General features: G+C 42.7%; 1 protein-coding gene across 4 annotated transcripts in view; it reads right to left on the bottom strand.

Annotated features, from left to right (window-relative positions):
• The window catches only part of LOC138284105 (transient receptor potential cation channel subfamily M member 7-like), a 1,183,984-nt gene that overhangs the window by 527,119 nt on the left and 640,693 nt on the right, over positions 1-16,172 (bottom strand). The window contains exon 1 of one of the 4 annotated variants that reach the window (XM_069222539.1): positions 13,002-13,112. The exons of the other annotated variants lie outside the window; for them this stretch is intronic. The gene's annotated coding sequence lies outside the window, so the exon portion shown is untranslated. Of the gene's footprint in view, positions 1-13,001; positions 13,113-16,172 lie in introns of those variants that run through there. 4 annotated transcript variants of the gene reach the window in all.

The raw sequence follows: 16,172 nt of genomic DNA, 5'->3' as shown, positions 1-16,172 counted from the left end.
ACCCTGAGATAGAAAAAGCTTTTACTAAATATTCACACCATCACAATCTAAGCCTATGCTACATCATGCAAAACTTGTTTTACAAGGGTAAGAGCAGCCCTTCTATAGCTCTCAATGCCTCATACCTTGTTTTATTTAAAAACTCCAGTGACAAACAGCAAATATCTATCATAGCTAAACAGATGTACCCCGGAAACACAGTTTTTCTTGGAGGCCTTTAACAACGCGACTACGAAACCCCACCGCTACTTACTGGTAGACTTAAAACCCAATACTCTAGAAGACTACAGACTACGTGCTGTATTTTCCCACTCGATCTCCCCGTTGCTTACACACCTAAAATCAGAGCCTATGAAAGACTGTGAACCACCTCCACCAACCCCTGCAATGCCTCAAGATCAACAATCACCACTACCATCACCACAACCATCCTCAGATGTCTTTGTTAAAGAACTTTTAAAAAATATATATCAAAGTTACAGAAGGGCAGCACAAATGTTGCTTAGTAAAATGTCAGCTTCTGAATGAGCGGGACTAAGGTTAGCCGGTTGTCGATTCCCACATGTATGACCTAGTCAAAAGTCTCACACACCAAAAAAACACTAGCTCTCCAAAAAGCTCCTAAAGGTTGGGGCCAGTTTCTGCGTGCCTCTGCAGGAACTCAACATTCCTTCGGCTATCGTTGGTAATGCCCACCATAAACGTATGCTTGAAAGTTTGAAGGTCTCCAGTGACCCGCAGCATCTTTCGTCCCCGAGCTCTCCCCCTCCTTCAGCTCCTTCTGTGGAACCTAAAAAAAAATTACAAAAAAAATTCTGTCCAAAGCACACCGTTGGCTCACAGCCTGATGTTTTTTTTTTCTTCTGACTTTTGATCCTATGTATATGAGTTCCAATGTCTGTGTGCATAGTTTTGGATAACACATTGAAGGATTCTTCTTCTTTTATTTCTTTAGTAAGCTTATCAGCGTTATGATTTTACTAAATACCAATTGTAATAAACACAACTTTTCAACACGATTTTGTCATCTTTCAAAAGCCTTTTTAAAATGTGCGCTGGTGTCAGAATAAAGGTGTATAGTCTGAATTCAAGTTTAAGTTATTTTATTGTAGACCTTCATCGTTATATATTCAGGTGTTACACAACCTTACACTTTTGTAAAACACCATATTCTGTTTTAACAGAGCTTGACATAGGCCTGGCATGGTCTTTTATATATTTTACAACAATACTGTCATTGTTGTGATGGCTAAAGAATCCTGTACCGGCATCTTGAGATACTCTACCCTAGCAGCAGCTTTTTTTACATACTTGAATATAGGTTTTGTATAGATGCTATGTTTGGGGAACACTGCTGAACTGTCAAACAGTGTAACCTTGTTGATATCCCAAAACAGGACCACCCAGTGTGTTCCACCCTTGTAATGCGGATTTGTGTTAAAGATGAGCGTGTGGGGTCTTTCTACCCTATTTCCCCAGGTAGTCTGTTACTTGGAAAAACACCTACAAAGTATTCCTCAGGGTATTTATGATGACTTAAGAACTTGCATATCTGAACACTGCCCATTGTACAATATTTTAAAGATAGTAAAACAGAATTTGTCGGGTGGTTAACCTGAATAACGCTGTTGAATACAGAGAGTACAACCATATTCACATTTGTAGCCAAGGATTGACTGAAAAGTATTTCAGCTTTTAGATTTCCGTTATTGATCAAATTATAGTGGTCGCCGTCTTCCATGTCAGGTGTCGGTTCGAAAGTGAACAGTGTGCAGCCAGACCCATATCCTTTTTTTTGTTTTAATATGACGACTCCTGAGTCCCAAAGGTATTTCCCAGTTATCAAAACCAGACCGAGATATTCCCTGATAACATTAGTGGTTCCAAAAATATGTGTGTACGTTTTTACACGAATCAGAGACCCCCTTGTGGACCAGTGTAGCATAGTTGATGTAGTAGTGTTTGAAATTGCAAGGGTTTTCGGTATAGAGGTCGTTAAAAGTGGTATTGTCCACAAAACTGATAATAAGTTTTGGGAGTTGCCCCAGAAATACATTTTGCTGCTCAGTTAATCTGGTACCGGTTGGGATGCTGAATATCTTAAGAGCTACTCTTTCAATGGTTTACTTGGCATTTCATGGCTGTAAAGCTTTGGTGTGAACTAGTCTGATGCTTGGTGACAATTTCATTCTCTTTACAAACCAGTTGGTGGATAGTATGACCAGTTTATACTGCTCTGCATCCCCCATGATGAAACAGAAGGAGTCCTTGTTGCCGTTCAGTTTGATCTTAAGATCGATACAGTTGACAAGCAATTTATCTTGGAAGTAATGGTCCGAATGTATATGTCCAAGGAGGTCAAACGGTCTACTGCCTATGACGAAGATTGCTCTTTTTACAAGACCTTGATTGTCCCTGTTCAGCTCCTGTTCTTCATAATGTCCGTAAGTATCTTTGTAGAAGAGCCCAGCTGAAGCCTGGGTGTCCGGGGCGCATAAGCTGTAATTTAGAATACTCTTGATGTAGGCCCTATATGCATACATGTTGTCACTTTGCGTAATAATTCAGTCACCAAGGGTTATGACTAAATATGGTTGTGATGGGATAAGCGATCATCACCACTTTAGCGTTGTTCGCTATGTTCGAACCATCCGCTTTTAATGATAAGGAGCACCAGCGTATTGTTGGTCCATGGCGGTGTATCTGGACACAAAAAAATCTATTGGTGCCAAAGGCGTCAATGCAGCTAGCAGCGATACCTCCATGAAAAAACTGTCTTCGATGCTGGTCTGGGTGGGTTTGTGGAAAACAAGTAACTCAGATTTGATGCATTCACTCGATGTGCAATGCACGAAGGCCATGTTTCAGGTTGTTGCACTTTAAAAAATATCTACGCTAGCGACCATTTTCTTCTTCAAAGCTCTTTTCTGACTTGCAGATCTTCTTTTGTGAGTGCTTTTTGAAGAGAGTTGTCTTTTTTTATAGGGAGCCAGTGCCCCCCTACTACTTGAAGCCCTTCGCTTCCTTTAATATGTGTGTGAAACTTGTACATCAGACCCGCTCCTGCTTGGGACTGTTTATTCATGTGGTCGACAACAGCAGACGTCACATCCTGTGCAATGTTCTTTGCTGCTTCTTTAACGTGGGGTTTTGCAATTTTGTAGCCTCTTCTCAAGAACACCATGGCTCTTCTTAACAAACTATAAAAGAAACCCCCAAACCAGCCCCGTGCATACCAGAGCCCCCTTGAAAGTATGGTGTTGGTCCACAATATCCGGCCTGGTTTCTGCAGTAATCCGTTTACATAGAGAGGTTGCCGTATGTTTTCATAATCACCATGATGACTTCTTAATAGTCACTGTCGCGGCACAGCCTTAAATGAAGCTTAACAATAACTTTCCCGTCTTTAAAGGACACCTGCTCAGACTGGTTACCGAAGATTATGATCGAAATAGCATCAAAATGTTTTAAAGAAATTGCGACGTAGTTGGGTTTGTTGTATTGAATATTAATCATCATGGTATTTTCATCCTTCACCTGGACCCATCTTACCCATAGTGAATAACTATCCCAGATCCTCTGTGGCTCTACAATGTCGCTATACATGTAGTGTGTGTAGAAATCACTGTTAATATTGGGGCACGAAATGTCCGGTTCTACTTGGCTTTCTATATGCTGTACTGTTCCTAAAACTCTTCTTAATTTACCCATACAACTAAACACGGTATCACGATTTGGAGCTTTAAGAAACACCTTCCTTCTAACAGTATCTAACACTAGATGAATATTTGTATACAGTTCAATGATGGCTATGGATTTTTTGATGGCTTCAACCACCGCAGTGACGGTTAATAGCCATGTGGAAAGCCTGCTTGAATGATCAAGGGGTCCAGAGCATGTTTTATAGTCAATTTAGCCTTGAGCATTGAAAATGTATTCCATGTTCTAGGGTACTGGATTTCTGTTAGGGCCATCTCCCAGTCCCCTTTCAAGTCCACAGGTTTAGCCAGTTTCACAGCATAATTAGAAATTTGAATGTCAGGGAACATACCCTTCGAAGTGTTAGATGGCAGAGTAATATAAAATGGTGCTGTCTCCATCTTGACGCCTACAGTGAGACCTGCCTGTACTCATACCCCATGCAGGGAGCTGCCCAACACCCAACTGTTAAATTTCTCGGGTCATCCCCTCCATTTGACAAAGGCCTGCCTGTTAGCCCCGCTACCTTTCCTTTTCAGAATCTTTTCAACCCTGTCCACCCTGTGCAGATCGTCAGGTACCTTTTGTAACTCCTCCTTGTAAAAGACATCTGACACCATTTCCCCGCTGTAGTTCTTTAACCTATAAATAAATACATCCACTTTAAGCTCCACACTGTCCACTATAAATATCTTGTTGCTAAAAGTCTGATGGTAACCCTTCGTAAAGACCCCTTTCAACTTTAAAATCCTAACATGGTCACCTTCTTTTAAAAGAGACATCTTTACACCTGCAGCAAACGAGTTTCCGTACACCGTTCTCCAGACCTTTAATGAATTATCTGGAGTTACATCTATGAGAGACTTTTTGATAGTTCTGTGGTAACTGGTGTTATAAACACCTATAAAAGCCTGAAGAACATCCACGTATTGGTAGGTGTTGTAGGCTGTGAAATACTTCCACATCTTAGACTTTAAAGTTCTGTTAAAAATCTCTACAACAGCTGCTTTTACCTCCCTGTGCATTAGTTATGTCAACAATCTCTACAACAGCTGCTTTTACCTCCCAGTGCATTATATAATGACGAACAGCATGCTGTTTTAATAATTTCTGAAATGATTAGTTTACAAATTCTTTTCATGCATCTGTATGAAGTTTTTGAGAGGTTCAACCTTTCCTGAAGATGGCTTTAAAGGCTTTGGTGACACTAGACCCACTTTTATCGCTTAGCTCTTCTGCAAAGGTATACTTGGACAATACATCTTTGACTGCTAATATATATCAAGCTCCGTTATTATGCTTTACTAAATCTTGAAGACTGATTATGTCCGCCTGCCATTGATAATCTATTTGCGTGTTAACAATGGTGGATCTCCTCTTAAAATACCTCCTGCCTGGATTATAGGGTGAATAAGCCTCTTCCCCAGATAACCAAGTCTTCATCCGAACTCTGTTTACCAGCTCATTTTCAACTAGAATCCTTCTAAACAGCACTTCGACACTCCCAAAGCTACTGACCCCTCTTGTATTGTAATAAAGCTTCCTTAACCCACTGTCATGTTATCAGCCTCTACAACCCATGAAATGAAAGACGCTTGTTTTGTGTAAGGTCATTTTATTAAAAATAAAGAAAGTTAGCAAAACATAAACACAGCCTACTTTACAATTTCTTGGGACACGCCTTATTGTCATTGCTGGATAGTTTGCTGTCTTTTAACTATGTATACATGATAGGACACATGCAACATACATTACTAGGGGCAAGGCCGCTAATTGGCTCCAGCGTCACAACTTTTGCAATTTTTACAGATATACACTCAATGGCTCTAGACACGACTTCCCGCTTACCTCTCCTATAACTTTGTACACTCAGGATAGTGACGGCATTCAAATGTTTGTACAGTTCTAGGCCAGACAATATGAAACCTTTATTTCTGAAACAGTCTTCTGTCAGAAGCTCCAAGGCGCTTTGTAACCTGATCATCGGCCATAGTCTTAACTCCCGCGTACGACATTTGTAAGTGCTCCAGTATTCATCAGTGTAGGTAGCCACGTGTTGATTCACCATTTGGAGATACACTCAGGACAGTCACACTGCATCGTCGTAGGTGGCTCACAAAGCTTCAGATAACACAGAGTTACAGGGTGTATTTCAGCTATTCTTTCTTTAACCAGCACATATACCATTCTGGCAATAAACATGTATCCTGGGTGTAACTCATAAGCATCTTGCGCAGCAACATTCTGATGCTCATCCTAAGAGTGGGTAAGTAAGTAACGTTAAATAATACAGTGATCACCCGCTAATGTCAGACTCAGCATTTTTTAAAACAGTCTTAATTGAGTTAAGGATCTGTTTCTTCTATTTTTAAAATAAATATCGCATATACATCTTTCTATGACCCTTTCTTTCAACCTTCTCTCAAAATATGTACACATCCCTTAGATTGAGTATTGGGTATCTTAATCATATCACGCTGGACATATTTATTTTCCTCAGATAGCCCATACACCACCTTTACCAGCATATATACCTTGTATGGGTCTAGCCTGCTACATATATGGCAAACTGTTCCTAATGTGTATGAGTCGGTATAGACACTTGTGAGCCTCCTGCTATGGATCATTAATTTTATGACAGTAACAAAGGTTATAATGGTCACGTTTGACACAGGTGTTCACAACCGTCGCAGCAAAACCTTTAACAGGCCATATGGCATCGTAGGGGGCGCCTGGAGTTTCCTTTTCAAAGTCGGCACTATTATAGGCACAAACACACTTCTTATGTGGCTCTTTGTTTTGGATTGTGGAACTTTCAGATTGTTTTGAACAGCATAAGCAGTAAAAAGTTATGCCGCTAACCTTTAACAGTGACCCCTCTAAAATATCACTGTATATACATTGTGTCTATAGCTTTTTTTGTTTCTTTTTTTTTTTTTTTTTTACTATCCTCGTCATTTTCATGACACTCAGCGGCATCTCTGAAATCTTAAGTTGCATAGGTCCATCTGTGCATAACCGGTGTCAGAGTTTGCATGCAACTGCTGCACGATGAAAGCCTATGGAGCAGTTTCCTCCAGAAACCCCATATCTTCATAGACCTGTGAGTATGGCGGGGCTAAAGAGTTTTCAACATGTTATGTGTCGATTAAATTGTTTCCAACATTTCATTCGATGCACAAGGCATCACTGTCGCTGCTGTCTCCTTTTATTGGGGATATCAGCTAAAGTAAATCCTTGAAGCTGAGCTTTTCAAGCGATGGCAGAGGTCCTCTTGAAAACCCGTAATGCCATAACCCACACCTTTAGGGGCACCCTGCTGTGCGTTATCATTCAATATCAATGGTGTTAGGCTACAATAATATCTATCAACAATATTGTTCAATCCACCATCGAAGGCCACCTTTTTGATGAGGGGGTTGTATCTCTTCATAATGACAGATCAAGCTCATTCAGGATGGGGCTCCTGGATGTGGCATGGGCCACTTAGGAGGCTCCTTATATGCATTCTACGGATCAAAAAAGGTGTACTCCTCTACAGCACGTCATGGATGTCTGCTCCCCAGAGGAGCTCCGATTCGTTGAGGGCTGACCCATAACCCTGACTATGTGGTAGAACCCGGACACGTGGCTTACACGTGTTCAGATGATGTCACAATCCACATGAATACACCTATGTCAGTTCCGGGGAGGGCTCTCAGTCATTGATGGTGTCACTTCTGGGGCACCTGTCACTTTAGAGTTTGATGAGTAAAGGTATCCAGGTATTTCACTAAAGTTCCTTCTTATGTTGAGTCTTAGCAATGTATTACAGAGTGTTTCAGAGTAATACTGGATGCGATTTTGTGACCCAAGCAAACTTCGGTGCAGTTTAAACACCGGGCTGTATATGTGTCCTTGTCACTTACAGGGTGGGTAGACATTGTGGTGTTTGTAGGAAGCTGGCCTGGTGTGTGGTGAGCACCTATGGTGTTATCACCTTATACCAGGTCCAGGTATTCCCTATTAGTGAAGTGTATGCAGTGTCTAGGAAGCCAGGGCTCTCTTGGCTGCTCGTCCACAGCTACCTCTAGACTTATCTAGGAGATAAGCAAAGCTTATGCAATACCATTATAGTCACACAGCACTCTCACACATGAAAGAACCACACAGTGTTACAAAAAATAAAAGGTACTTTATTATGGTAACACAATACTAGAATACTGAATAGGCAGTCCCCCAACTGGAGGGAAGTAAACACACTATTATATGCAAATTAACAATCAGTAAAGAGCATAGAAAGCAATAAGCACTGGTACAAGTATAGGTAAACAGTGAGGGCTCTAGGGGAGGGCCAAACCATATATTAAGAAAGTGTAATGTGAAAGGCAGTCCCCCACCCAAGGATGTGGAATCAGTAGAAAGGAGCTGGAGGAACTAGGAACCCCAAGGGGTGAGTACCAGAGTGCCCCCTAGCAACCAGGAGAGGAGAGGTAAGTACCTGTTTTTTTTCCAAAACCAACAGGAGGGCTTTGGAATAGGATTATGTAAGACCAAAACAAGACTGGAAGAACTCAAAGGTAGATCCTGACAGAAGAGGACCTGCAGAGGAAGAGGACCAAGTCCAGTTCATGTTGGAGTGTCCGGTAGTGGCAGGAGCCACTACCTACTCTTCTGTGGATGCATGACCAGGTTGACGGTGGACGAAGAAGGCCAACAGTGCAGTCCCGGAGATAAAGAGAAGTCCCAGAAGTGATGCAAGTGGTTTCCCACATCGGTTAGTGGTGCTGGAAAACCACCAACAAGCCTTGGCAAATGTAAGAGATGGAGAAAAAGTTTTGCAAGGCTGAAGAGGACCAGCAAGGTTCAGGGGACTTGACCCAAGCAGGGGAGTCTAGGTGACCTTCAGCAGTTGGGAGAGTCACAAGAAGAGGAGGCAGCCCCCACAGGCAACCCACTGCCAGCAGGCACAGGAGTCACAGTGAGGCACACTCAGCACACCTGAAGAGGAGTCCCACGTCGCTGGAGCAGCAGTTAGGAGATCGTGCTTTGCAGGAATAAGTGCTGGGGGCTGGGCCTACACAGAGTCTGAAGATCCCTTGGAGAAGGAGCAAACAAGCCTTGGTAGCTGCAAGGGTTGCGATGCACAGGGGTATTGCCGTGCAAGGAGAGGCAAGGGCTTACAATCTCCCAAGTTGGAAAGCTGGCAGAGATGACCAAGGGGACTACTCCAGACTGCCACCTGTGATGCAGGATCTACGCAGTTCCAGAGGAGAGCAGATCCATGCAGCATGTCAACATTGTAGTTGGTGCCTGTAGATGCAGGGGAGGGACTTCTTAACTCCAAGGGAGTTTCCTTCTTACTTGCTGTGCAGACTGAAGACTCACCACCCTAGGAGGATGCACAGCTGTGGAAATGTTGAAGTTGCTGGAGGGAGCCTGAGAAACAATGTTGCAGAGAGGAGTCATCGTTGAAGTTGCAGATTATCGGTTCCTCGAGGGTCCAGTTGCAGTCCCAGTGGCCAGAAGATGAAGTAAACAATACAGAGGAGTCTTGCTGGAATCTTGCATGTCGAATCTGAGGACCCACCCAAGAGGGAGACCATGAATAGCCCAGGAAGGGGGACTGGTCATCTAGCAGGGTGACCACTTATCAGGAAGAGGCTGTGGCATTACAATACCTGACCTGGCCACTTAGAGGCTCCCAGTGGCCTCTTCTCTGTACATCTTGTATTCAAGGTGGTAGACCAAGTGGCCACCTGAAGGAGCTCTGGGCACCACCCTTGGGGCGGTAATGGGCAGAGGAGTGTCACTTCCATTTCTTTTGTCCAGGTGCGTACCAGAGCAGGGACTAGGGGTCCCTGTACTGGTGCAAAACAGTTTATGCAAAGAGGGCACCAAATGTGCCCTTCAAAGCATACCAGTGGCTTGGGGAGGCTACCCCTCCCAAGCCATGTCTCACCTATTTCCAAGGGGATAGGGTGTTGCCTCCCCCTACCACAGGGAATCCTTTATTCTGCCTTCCCTGCTTGAGCTGGTCAAGCAGCAGGAGGGCAGAAACCACTCTGGAGGGTGGCAGCAGCACGGGCTTCTTTCAAAACCCAGAAAGACTAGTAGGAGCAATACTGGAGGGTCCTCTAAGGAGCCACCAGAGTGCATGGAATCATACAACCAATACTGGTAACAGTATTGGTTGTATGATTCCAACATATTTGATACCACACATGCCCAGGTTTGTAGTTACCATTATGTAGCTGGGCAATGGTAGTGACCTGTCTCCAGTACACGGGTAAAATGGCTCTCCAGCACTTATTAAATCCAGGACAATGGAGCTGGAGTTCGTAGGAGCACCTCTGCTCATGCAGGGGTGCCCTCACACATAAGTACCTGCCCCCTGGCCCCTGGCCTAGGAGGTCCTACCATAGGGGTGACTTACAGTGACCTGGTGCAGTGACCTACAGTGAAAGGGTGCATGCACCTTTTCATGCAGGCTGCAATGGCAGGCCCACGGCACATTTTGCATGGGCTCCCATGGGTGGCACAATATATGCTGCATCCCATGGGAAGTCCCTGGTGGCCCGATTCCCTGGATAGCTAGGCACCATATACTATCAACTTTTGTGGGGTCACCAGTATGCCAACTGTGGAGTGCGCAAAGTCCTAGGCAACCAAATGTAGAGGGAGAGGGCACAATCACTGCGGTCCTGGTTTGCAGGATTCCAGTGAAAACAGTCAAAGCATTCTGACAGCAGGCAAAAAGTGGGGGTAACCATGTCAAAAAGAGGGTACTTTCCCATAGAGTTATCCACAAGTAATCAACGATAACGCAAGAGTCTGGCTAAAAGCAACAATGTCTTTCTGGGAGGCTTAACCTTCGCTGGGACTCTCAGGAAAACCTGTGATAATATAGTGTGAGAATTTAAGTAATGTCCGTTTCAAGATGTTTTCATCACTCCTGCCTCTCCCCTCAGTTCCCACGCCCTTCTGTTCAGTGACCACCCTCTCTTTTTCTTTCTCCCTCTCATTGGATGTCATCTTGCCTCCTGCCATCTATATGGTTGTATGCTGGGTTCTTTCCCAATCTTATTTCTTTATACCTGCCGTTTTTGCTTTGCATTCTGTCATTTATTTTACGGAAATGAACTTCAATATCCTTAAAATGCTTTACAAATTAAAGTCCCACTGCGCAGGCAAACAGGTACAGCAGTGTAGTGGGAGCTGTAATAAGCATGCTGTTTTCTATTAATTGTCTTTTTGTTCTGTTCTGTGTAGAACAAACGTATCAGGCCGCAGTGACACGTCTCACTCTAAATCAAAGAAAACCACCAATCCATGCTTGAGAAACTATCGCCTACATAGATTCAGTTCTCCAATCCAAGGCGTAATAAATGTGCCTCTGTACTGTAATCCTCTTGCTGTAGACCATAAAGTATATTTATTGCATTAGTTCTTCGTAGTAGCAATTTGTCATGCATGAATAAGTATCAAGTTAAAAACGTACATCTCAAAATGCACCCCCTGCGGCAAAAAGAAAAAAAAGAAATTGTAGAGTAATGCTGCATAATCATTGCAAAAGTATTCAACAACTATCACAGGGGGAAAATAGTGAATGTGGCGCATCATGGCCACCTTATATATATAGGGAATGGGTTCTCCTCAAAAGAACCTCCTCTGCAGTCTTTTTTCTTTATGCGTTAATACCTGGAGGTGGCACGTGGCTCGACTTCCCACTCTGCACCCCTCATGCACATCCTACATCTACCAGGGTACAATATGTCCCCCAGGATAATGTGCTGCATGGCTAACCACTTATAAGGTCCCAAAGGTGAGACCTAGTGGCTATGCCACTGCTTGTTTCTGTTGAGAATTATGGACCTTATTAAAGCACTTCAAATTTATATGTTGAGGAATGGGGAGGTGGGGGAGAGAACACTGTTCCATCTAGCCAACATCCTTATTTGTTCAGTGGATGTCGTAGGAACCTTGCCATGAAGTGCTGAACTTTACTGTTAATGGTGCTGAGCCTGAAGCTCCCAACCAGAAGCATGTATGAGTTAGACCCAATTAATGCCAACACTGACCCCTCATTCAGGGGTAGATTTCAGAATGGTATGTTTGGAAGTGTCCCCCTACTCAAACTAATATTAGCACTACAGTGGCCATTTAGAGGTTGACAATAATGGGGACTCTTGCTGAAATTGTCAGATTCCCCATTCCTCGCTCTCATTGTTTCCCCATCTCATATACAGGCGAGGAAGCAATGCACTTTTGACGGCAAAAACACATATAATTATCAGTTGGAAACATGCTCTGGTCTCGAACTCCAGATGGCATGTTAGGCCTTATGAAGCCATTTCAGTCATGCTTTTGCTCTTGCTTACAGGTTGATGGAGCCATTGTGGTACAGCAGTGCAAAACACCACCCTGTTAGTGCACCTGGCAGCCATTCAAGGCTGCCCGACGGAATCAGCATTTGGAGAAGTGGTGACTCAGGAGTTTCCCAGGGATCTAAGGCACAATGGCCATTATAAGGCTTACCTTTCATTATGCAAACACTTCTGGTATAATGGAAATCACAGGTATTACCGTGTCAGTACTGTGCATTTGTGAGGCAGCAACAAAAGAATTCCCAAGATTTTCCTCTAGGTGAGATCTCTGCACATTCCGGGAGCATAATCTTAATCATTACCATGGTGGTTTGGGTGTGGAGATGACAAGAGAAGCTTCTCCCTCCCAAGGTTTCATCGAATTCTGGTTATTTCCACTGGTCTGTACTTCCTCTACGTGATACCAGCAGAGGAATCCCGGGAACTTTGTCACCCTTACACATCCCAGAGAAGTTATGTTATGGAATACCGTGGTGCTTTGTGATGCAGGGGTTAAGGGCATTTGCTCCGCCATCTCCGAGTTGGCAGTCCTCACTGCCTTCTTTGTGCCCAGACAGAGCATGTAAGAATCAGTTGACATGCCTCTGGCAGCGGCAAGGGCATTACCATCTGACTGTCATATTCCTACTTCTTTAATCACTATGCAATTGATGGCTGCGTGGCGATACCGTGGTGGAATGAGGCATACACCTCAATCCTCAAAGAATAATTGAAGCCTTATGGACTTTCGAAGTGGCATTCAAATTCAGCATCATCACTAAAGATCATCTCCGCCTGTGAATGTGAGGCAGATGTGGTGTTCCATAATTACAGACAGAATCATCACATTAGACATTCATAGAGTACCTATGTTCATTGTTTCTCAGTGCCGAGGCAGATGAGAGGAACTTGGGTGTTTTAGTGATCTAGCTTTCAATGAGCAACAAAAAGTATTACTTGCAAACGGTCGGCCACGTTCTCAGTTCGTGTTCTTTACCAGGGAAAGTGCTGTTGAACAGAAGCCTTTAGGTGGTGGTTATGAGTTTCGGCTCAGGAACAGAGTTCAGCAAATATCACACTGCAATGAAAATCAATTCCTATTTGGAAATACATCTTATACAAAGAAAATGGCGATATTAAAAGATACAAAACAAACATGAAGAGCTTAGAAAGTTTGGGGCTTAAAAGAGAAATCCAAAAAGATGCAAAAAACATTAACGCAAAAGAACAATTTCATTGCAGGACGAAAATCTGTGCTATGGAATAGCAGATTAATAATAAAGTCTGTCAGCAGTATTTGAACTCGGGAAGGTCTCTTTGGGACTCGAAGGATTAGCACAATGGGTATCATTGCGCTCCATTCAAAGACCTGCAACAAAATATCATTGGCGCTACGGTATGTCTTACTCAAATTAACCCATGACTACATCTCAGGGTTCGAGTGCCAGGAGTCCATTAAAGCCTTTGACAAAGCAAAACTAAGTTGCCAATAAGATTTTGGACTTCTGGGTGTGCTGCCTGTATTTATGGTTTTGACATGCAGACCCTGTACCTAATGACTCAGGTCAATACTTCACGGGCTCTGAAAAACAGCATGAGCAATCGCTGGGCACTAGTTTTTCACAGTAGGGTTTTTTTGACTAGATAACTGTTGCTAATAATGGTCTTTGGTCGGGTTCCAGGACCACTATCTCAACCTCTATCAGTCAAATAGTAGATGATACAGTGCCAGGGAGAGAGGATGTGTTCAGGAGGGGCAGTGGGGGGCACCTCCTGAAGGTATCCGTTGTTACGATGGTGGACACTATTTTCAATAAATGGATGTCAGAGGGTAAGATAATCATTGAGGTTCCTTCGAGTCAAATTTAGGGGGCTTCGAGTCAAGTTAGGGGGCTGTTGCTGGGAGATCCCTCAAAGAGTACACACAGAAAGTTAGAGGGTCCATCAGGCAACCCTACAGAATTTTTAGAGTCAAATGCTCTTGCTCAATGCCCAGGGTATATCAGAATGAATGAGCTAAAAAGTAATAAATAATATCAAAGCAGGTAAGGAACATTGAAGGGCACAAGCTGGTTAGCTGTGGCTGCTCTTCCCCACCGCCGTTCATTGTGCTGGTCCAGATCAGCTACACAAGCTGCTAATAAAGAGAAAAGCTAAAGAGAAGGTGTCTTCCTTTTCATGGGCAGACTACCTCTGCTTCTTGAGGCAGCGCTTACTGCTTTATCACTTACCAGGGTATCCTGTCTTGGCCCCATCCTCGGTGTCAACAGCCACAAAGCCATGCTAATTGAATACACACTAATTTCAGATGATTTGGAAAGGTCTGTCTCAAATCCAAAGATTAGCTAACATGGCCCATACAAACACATTTGATTAAGATGTGAACAAGACGTTTATTTCTAATCACACAAGATGGTTATTTGTGAAATAGAGATTCTCAACCAATTAGGGCATAGGAGACATTTCAGGTTTCTTCTCGGCCTTTTCTGTAGGAGGGTTGAAGCAGAACAGGCCATGCAGGATGTGGATGGTCAAAATGCCTTATGGGAGCTGAACGCTAGTGCTGTTTTTAGGTTGCATGTTATCTTTTGTTTAGCAAGGGGCATTTCTTCTTATTGTTTGGTTTTAAACTTATTGCCAGTAGGTTCTGTTGTCATGGTGTCAGCTGTGTTCGGCGCGGACTCGGCTGTTGTTTTTACCAACTGGATACAGCTGCCACTATAATCTCCTGCCTTCTCTTCGTGGGTCGCTTGGGATTACGTGTTTTATACTAATAATAAACTACCAAAATCTATTGCCACTGTATTCTTCTTTATTAGACTTCACAATTGGACGACGAGGGAAAAGCTATTTTGTTTTCTGCGACCCACCGCTGATCAAGGATTTGATTTATGATTAATTTACACCATATACTTTCTCTGAACATTAGATGGCGCTATAAGGCTATGAAACTGAGCACTTACAATTGAAATGAGAACTTGAGCATTTCTTACAAGAAAATTCTCAGTGAAATTCATCCATGCACAGTTTAATAAAGAAAAAACACTGTAAGATTCATATCATTTTCTTCTGACAACTGCTCCAGTTTACCTAATAACTTTCTAATGGTAACGGCTATGGGCTCTAGAGACAGTGTATTTGTTTGAGCACAGTTAGTAAAGCATTGCCACTATGGAAAACTTAATCTGGACCAGCATAAACAGGTGCACATGGCTACTATTTTTTGTGTCTGCGCATAAAGAACAATGGGGCATGCTGGAATGTAATTTACAAAGGATTGTGGGTGTGCACATCCAGGAAGTGATTTTCTTCGAGTCAGCAATTCACAGGATTTCACATTTCTAAGCTTTTTGCAAGTTTCAAGTAATACAAGTAAGCAATGTAATTGCATTTTTGTTTCAAACATTTCCAATATATTCATTTTGTTGTGATATTTTTAACTATTGTACAAACACGGCAAGCCAAATACATCCAGTTTAAGTTAACCCTTTCCTGCAGCTTCATGGAACACCACCCATTAAAGGGCAGCAATGGTACAGGGCATTTGTAAACTTCTTGGTAGCAATAGATGGAAACAATCATTCGAATGAAAGGAAACATGGATTACTGGGAGATGCTGGGCAAGAGATCTTTGATAATTTACCTAGAATTACAGCACCTACACTGCATGAAGGCTTGTGGGATGTTTATACAGAGGCAGTAAAAAGACTGGAAAAAAGGTTTTGTGAACAGACTAACAATGATTGAACGGCATGGATTTTTCGAATGCAAACAGTTGTCGTATTAAATCATTAAATAATATATTTCCACTTTAAGGATTTTAGCATCGAAATGTGAATTTGGTGAAAATTTGAATATTTACTTGAGAGACCAATTTGTTTTTAATTGCTTTAGTAAAAAAAAGTACAAGGAAGGTTACTTGCATGTAGGAATCCTATTTTGAATGAGGTCATTGACACAGCTAAAAACATTGAATGCTCTTCAATTTCAAGCAAAGCTATTAATCGCAGTGAAACAAATACTGATTCTGTTTGTGCTATGTCTAGAAAAACATGGCAACAAGATAATAGTAAAGAAAGGGAGGTTTCAAGTACCACAAGAAAGATAATCTGTTATAGATGTGGCTCT

The sequence above is a fragment of the Pleurodeles waltl genome, chromosome 3_1, assembly GCF_031143425.1.
Source record: "Pleurodeles waltl isolate 20211129_DDA chromosome 3_1, aPleWal1.hap1.20221129, whole genome shotgun sequence".
NCBI classification, from domain to species: domain Eukaryota; kingdom Metazoa; phylum Chordata; class Amphibia; order Caudata; family Salamandridae; genus Pleurodeles; species Pleurodeles waltl.
This window is presented reverse-complemented; position numbering and strand designations above follow the sequence as displayed.